The 7,500-nt window shown below is 31.8% G+C and overlaps 1 non-coding gene and 2 pseudogenes across 1 annotated transcript; all 3 read left to right on the forward strand.

Moving 5' to 3' along the window:
• The first annotated feature begins 1,887 nt into the window (after positions 1-1,887).
• Positions 1,888-3,878, forward strand: LOC128870652 (small subunit ribosomal RNA). The gene has a single exon (XR_008455417.1). It is a non-coding gene; the product is annotated as a small subunit ribosomal RNA (ribosomal RNA).
• A 568-nt stretch (positions 3,879-4,446) lies between these two features.
• Positions 4,447-4,599, forward strand: LOC128870647 (5.8S ribosomal RNA; annotated as a pseudogene).
• A 475-nt stretch (positions 4,600-5,074) lies between these two features.
• Positions 5,075-7,500, forward strand: part of LOC128870664 (large subunit ribosomal RNA) — a 5,039-nt pseudogene continuing 2,613 nt past the window's right edge.

The following is a 7,500-nucleotide window of genomic DNA, read 5'->3' on the forward strand; positions in this document are numbered from 1 at the left end:
ATATAATAAAGCCATTTGAAATATATTGAATTGTATTAAGTTAGATTTTCACCATACATTTTTCACAATGCGTTGTGTACATTGTCAGAAACACTCACGGTGAAGGCAAGTGAGATATATGAAAGAAAATCGAATCGAATTTATATGAAACTAAATTCGATTAAATGTATGAAAGTAAAATTTAACACAATACATTCATATGATAAACTGAATAAATATATAATAAAGACATTTCAAATATATGGAAAATATCATCATATATATAATTTAGTATTTTAATATATATTTAGTTAAGTTGATGGTATTATTGAAATATATAAAATGTAATTGAATTATATGAAATCAAACTGAAATGTATTGAATTGAATTTTTCCCATACATTTTTCACAATGTGTGGTGTGCATGGCAAAAAACACTCACGGTGAAGGCATGTGAATAATATGAAAATATCAACATTTAACTAACCAATGATATTGAAGCATATAAATCGAATCATAACTATATGAAACACGAATTTGAGTTATGTTAAACTGGTGATATTGTGGATTTATTCCTAGTTTTCCATACGTTAGTTTAAATAGAAACAATTTTCGAATATGTATACATATATGAAGAATTTATATTCTATACTAACATATTATGGAATGTAACTATTGATTGTTGCCTTGGCATATTGGTGTATTGTGAGATTTCATTCATAGTTTTCCATACGTTAGTTTAAATAGAAACAATTTTCGAATATATATACATATATGAAGAATTTATATTCTATACTAACATATTATGGAATGTAACTATTGATTGTTGCCTTGGCATATTGGTGTATTGTGAGATTTCATTCATAGTTTTCCATACGTTAGTTTAAATAGAAACAATTTTCGAATATATATACATATATGAAGAATTTATATTCTATACTAACATATTATGGAATGTAACTATTGACTGTTACCTTGGCATATTGGTGTATTGTGATTTTATTCATGGTTTTCCATACGTTAGTTTAAATAGAAACAATTTTCGAATATATATACATATATGAAGAATTTATATTCTATACTAACATATTATGGAATGTAACCTTGGCATATTGGTGTCATTGTATTTTATTCCTGGTATTCTATAGTTAGTTTAAATAGAAATAAATTTTTGAATTCAAAATTTTATATTCTATACTAGCATTACATAGAAATTATCCTCAACTGTTTGTTTCTTGTATACATACAGGAAATTAAACAGATGAAGAAAAAAAAAAAACAAAACAAATAAAAATTATAAGAAAAATTAAATTTTAAATAAAAGAAAAAAGGAGAAATTTTTTCAATCATATATATATTTATGATTAAAAAATAGAATTATGGAATTATTAATTTCAATTCAGAGAGAAAAATTATGTAATATATGAAATTATTACATTAAAAATGCATTTGAAGAAAAAGTAAAATGTTATTAAAAATGATACATTTGAAAATTGGCAAATATTAAGAAGAAATATCGTTCTTATATTTTTATATAAAATATATATAGAGAACGAAAATTCTTTTTCATAAAAAACGGTTTTTGAATTCTGATAAGAAAAGCTAAAGGGGGGGTCGGCGGGAGCGCACATTGAACGAAAGAAAATGAAAGAAAAACACAACAAAGAAGAAGACCAAATAAAATACAAATATTTTATACAAATAAAAGCACATTATTAATAAATAATAATAATAATAATAATGATGTTGATGATGATGATGATGATGATGATGATGATACATAAATTGTGTTATTAAAATTACGTTCTATTGTATGTGCGTTTTCCCCTTTACTTTTTATATACACCGTAATTTATGAAATTTTCAAATATGAAAAGCAAAGAAAAATATATAAACAAATATATATATTATTCTGGTTGATCCTGCCAGTAGTTATATGCTTGTCTCAAAGATTAAGCCATGCATGTCTAAGTACAAACAAATTAAAAGTGAAACCGCAAAAGGCTCATTATATCAGTTATGGTTCCATAGATCGTTAACAGTTACTTGGATAACTGTGGTAATTCTAGAGCTAATACATGCAATATAAACACGGACCTTATGGAACGTGTGCTTTTATTAGACTAAAACCAAGCGATCATTTGATCGTTAAATTGGTTGAACTCTAGATAACTTGCAGATCGTATGGTCCCGTACCGACGACAGATCTTTCAAATGTCTGCCCTATCAACTTTTGATGGTAGTATCTAGGACTACCATGGTTGCAACGGGTAACGGGGAATCAGGGTTCGATTCCGGAGAGGGAGCCTGAGAAACGGCTACCACATCTAAGGAAGGCAGCAGGCGCGTAAATTACCCACTCCCAGTTCGGGGAGGTAGTGACGAAAAATAACAATACAGGACTCATATCCGAGGCCCTGTAATTGGAATGAGTACACTTTAAATCCTTTAACAAGGACCTATTGGAGGGCAAGTCTGGTGCCAGCAGCCGCGGTAATTCCAGCTCCAATAGCGTATATTAAAGTTGTTGCGGTTAAAACGTTCGTAGTTGAATTTGTGCTTCATACGGGTAGTACAACTATATATTGTGGTATGTACATTACCTTATGTATGTAAGCGTATTACCGGTGGAGTTCTTATATATAATTAATACAATGTATTTTTTATATATTCCTCCTATTTAAACCTACTTCAGTGCTCTTCATCGAGTGTTGTTGTGGGCCGGTACAATTACTTTGAACAAATTAGAGTGCTTAAAGCAGGCTCCAAATGCCTGAATATTTTGTGCATGGAATAATGAAATAAGACCTCTGTTCTACTTTCATTGGTTTTTAGATCAAGAGGTAATGATTAATAGAAGCAGTTTGGGGGCATTAGTATTACGACGCGAGAGGTGAAATTCTTGGACCGTCGTAAGACTAACTTAAGCGAAAGCATTTGCCAAAGATGTTTTCATTAATCAAGAACGAAAGTTAGAGGTTCGAAGGCGATCAGATACCGCCCTAGTTCTAACCATAAACGATGCCAGCTAGCAATTGGGTGTAGCTACTACTATGGCTCTCTCAGTCGCTTCCCGGGAAACCAAAGCTTTTGGGCTCCGGGGGAAGTATGGTTGCAAAGCTGAAACTTAAAGGAATTGACGGAAGGGCACCACCAGGAGTGGAGCCTGCGGCTTAATTTGACTCAACACGGGAAAACTTACCAGGTCCGAACATAAGCGTGTAAGACAGATTGATAGCTCTTTCTCGAATCTATGGGTGGTGGTGCATGGCCGTTCTTAGTTCGTGGAGTGATTTGTCTGGTTAATTCCGATAACGAACGAGACTCAAATATATTAAATAGATGCTTTCAGGATTATGATGTTGAAACTTATATAGCCTTCTTTCATGCGTACATCTTGAATGTACAAGTGTTTGAATGTGTTTATATAAGTGGAGTCGTACCTGTTGGTTTGTCCCATTATAAGGACACTAGCTTCTTAAATGGACAAATTGCGTCTAGCAGTAACGAGATTGAGCAATAACAGGTCTGTGATGCCCTTAGATGTCCTGGGCTGCACGCGCGCTACAATGAAAGTATCAACGTGTATTTCCTAGACCGAGAGGTCCGGGTAAACCGCTGAACCACTTTCATGCTTGGGATTGTGAACTGAAACTGTTCACATGAACTTGGAATTCCCAGTAAGTGCGAGTTATTAACTCGCATTGATTAAGTCCCTGCCCTTTGTACACACCGCCCGTCGCTACTACCGATTGAATTATTTAGTGAGGTCTCCGGACGTGATCACTGTGACGCCTCGTGTGTCACGGTTGTTTCGCAAAAGTTGACCGAACTTGATTATTTAGAGGAAGTAAAAGTCGTAACAAGGTTTCCGTAGGTGAACCTGCGGAAGGATCATTATTGTGTTCCATATCCGTAAGAAAAACAAACAATGCCAAAAAAAATAAAAACAAAAACAAACAAAAGAAAAAAAAAAAAAAAGAAAAAAAAGAAAAATTTATAATTATTTTGAATCCATATTCTTTTTATTCTTTTTCATTCAATTTGTTATCCATCAATTATATCATATTAAATATAATATGATGGTACATTTTGTAATGTTTTTTCTTATTTTTTCTTTTAAAAACCTTTAAACATGAAAATAGAAAGTTGTACTTATTATTCATTTGATTGAATGATAAGTTAATTTGTTCACAATAACAAAAGTGGTATATATTTATTAATATATATACATAAAATGATTAAAAAAATACAAAATAATCAAACATAATAAATACCACCACTGTATTATTGTTGAACTAAGACATTCGCAACTTAATAAAAATGTTTAGAGTTAAATATATTTGATATATATTATTGAAAGAAAATCAATTTATATATTATTATTATTATTATTTAATTTTACTCTTTCAATTAATATATGCAAAAAAAAATTGACATTTGTTATAAATAAAAATAAATAAAAAAATACTCTAAGCGGTGGATCACTTGGCTCATGGGTCGATGAAGAACGCAGCAAACTGTGCGTCATCGTGTGAACTGCAGGACACATGAACATCGACATTTTGAACGCATATCGCAGTCCATGCTGTTATGTACATTAAATTAAATTTTAAAGTACTGCTTGGACTACATATACATATGGTTGAGGGTTGTAAGACTATGCTAAATAAGTTGCTTATTCTTTTATAAAAATAATTGAATTTAAGCAAATGTGTATATTATTGGATTTTAAATAATTCATAATATTAATAGCAAAAAAATAAAGATTATATAATGAATTTTTTATTTATTATATATATTCTTAAAAAAAAAAAAATCCTCTCAAATAAAATGAAATAAAAATTTTGAATCTAAGTATTCTCTTTAAAAAATTTTCATATTATTTATATATATATAAAATATTAATTTATATATGTAATTAAAGGAGGAATGTCTAGCATAAAAATTAATTTTTTTTTATTCTAGAATTGCCTCATTTTACATAATTATTATTTATAATATATATTTATATAAAAGGAAAAAAGAAAAATAGAGATGAAAAGATGATATAATTATTTATTAAATTGTGTGAGAAGATAAAAAATATTTTAAAACAACCTCAACTCATATGGGATTACCCCCTGAATTTAAGCATATTAATGAGGGGAGGAAAAGAAACTAACAAGGATTTTCTTAGTAGCGGCGAGCGAAAAGAAAATAGTTCAGCACTAAGTCACTTTGTCTATATGTCAAATGTGAGATGCAGTGTATGGAATATCTTAATATCTAGTATGAGAAATTAACGATTTAAGTCCTTCTTAAATGAGGCCATTTACCCATAGAGGGTGCCAGGCCCGTATAACGTTAATGATTACTAGAAAGATATTTCCAAAGAGTCGTGTTGCTTGATAGTGCAGCACTAAGTGGGTGGTAAACTCCATCTAAAACTAAATATAACCATGAGACCGATAGTAAACAAGTACCGTGAGGGAAAGTTGAAAAGAACTCTGAATAGAGAGTTAAATAGTACGTGAAACTGCTTAGAGGTTAAGCCCGATGAACCTGAATATCCATTATGAAAAATTCATCATTAAATAATTAAAAATAATGTGCATTTTTTTCATATAAGGACATTGTAATCTATTAACATAATAAAGTATTTATCAAAAGATCATTGGTGATATTAAGTTTATTTAAATTAATTTGCTTTTTAAGCATATTAACATAGAATAAATACTAATGATTTGATAAAGTGTTGATAGATTTTATTATATATAATGCTAAAATTCATTTTTTGAATTTTACAAAAAATTTAATATCTATGATATTAATATTTATTTGTATGCATTTATATGATTAACAATGCGAAAGATTCAGGATACCTTCGGGACCCGTCTTGAAACACGGACCAAGGAGTCTAACATATGTGCAAGTCATTGAGTTATATTAAACTTAATGGCATAATTAACTTAACTTAAAAATATAATGGGATTAATTTTTAGTCTATTTTCTTAAATAGTCAATTAATTCAATCCCGGGGCGTTCCATATAGTTATGTATAATGATAATTTATTATTATTTATACCTCTAACTGGAGCGTACCTTGAGCATATATGCTGTGACCCGAAAGATGGTGAACTATACTTGATCAGGTTGAAGTCAGGGGAAACCCTGATGGAAGACCGAAACAGTTCTGACGTGCAAATCGATTGTCAGAATTGAGTATAGGGGCGAAAGACCAATCGAACCATCTAGTAGCTGGTTCCCTCCGAAGTTTCCCTCAGGATAGCTGGTGCATTTAAAAATTATATAAAATAATCTTATCTGGTAAAGCGAATGATTAGAGGCCTTAGGGTCGAAACGATTTTAACCTATTCTCAAACTTTAAATGGGTAAGAACCTCACCTTTCTTGATATGAAGGTTGAGGTTATGATATAATGTGCCCAGTGGGCCACTTTTGGTAAGCAGAACTGGCGCTGTGGGATGAACCAAACGTAATGTTACGGTGCCTAAATTAACAACTCATGCAGATACCATGAAAGGCGTTGGTTGCTTAAAACAGCAGGACGGTGGACATGGAAGTCGTAATCCGCTAAGGAGTGTGTAACAACTCACCTGCCGAAGCAACTAGCCCTTAAAATGGATGGCGCTTAAGTTGTATACCTATACATTACCGCTAAAGTAGATGATTTATAAAACAATTTCGATTGATTTATAAATTTTGAAACTTTAGTGAGTAGGAGGGTACAATAGTGTGCTTAGAAGTGTTTGGCGTAAGCCTGCATGGAGCCGCTATTGGTACAGATCTTGGTGGTAGTAGCAAATAATCGAATGAGACCTTGGAGGACTGAAGTGGAGAAGGGTTTCGTGTGAACAGTGGTTGATCACGAGTTAGTCGGTCCTAAGTTCAAGGCGAAAGCCGAAAATTTTCAAGTTTTTAATAAAAAAAAATATTAATAAAATTTATATATATATATTAAAAAATAATTAAATACTTGAATTATTTTGAACGAAAGGGAATACGGTTCCAATTCCGTAACCTGTTGAGTATCCGTTTGTTATTAAAAATGGGCCTTGTGCTCATCCTGGCAACAGGAACGACCATAAAGAAGCCGTCGAGAGATATCGGAAGAGTTTTCTTTTCTGTTTTATAGTCGTACTACCATGGAAGTCTTTCGAAGAGAGATATGGTAGATGGACTAGAAGAGCATGACATTTACTGTTGTGTCGATATTTTCTCCTCGGACCTTGAAAATTTATGGTGGGGTCACGCAAACTTCTCAACAGGCCGTACCAATATCCGCAGCTGGTCTCCAAGGTGAAGAGTCTCTAGTCGATAGAATAATGTAGGTAAGGGAAGTCGGCAAATTAGATCCGTAACTTCGGGATAAGGATTGGCTCTGAAGATTGAGATAGTCGGGCTTGATTGGGAAGCAATACCATGGTTTATGTACTCGTTCTGGGTAAATAGAGAATTACGATTCTTGTTCCCCGGATAGTAGTTACGTAGCCAATTGTGGAACTTTCTTGCTAAAATTT

Source organism: Anastrepha ludens, unplaced genomic scaffold (genome assembly GCF_028408465.1).
Source record: "Anastrepha ludens isolate Willacy unplaced genomic scaffold, idAnaLude1.1 ptg000018l, whole genome shotgun sequence".
NCBI classification, from domain to species: domain Eukaryota; kingdom Metazoa; phylum Arthropoda; class Insecta; order Diptera; family Tephritidae; genus Anastrepha; species Anastrepha ludens.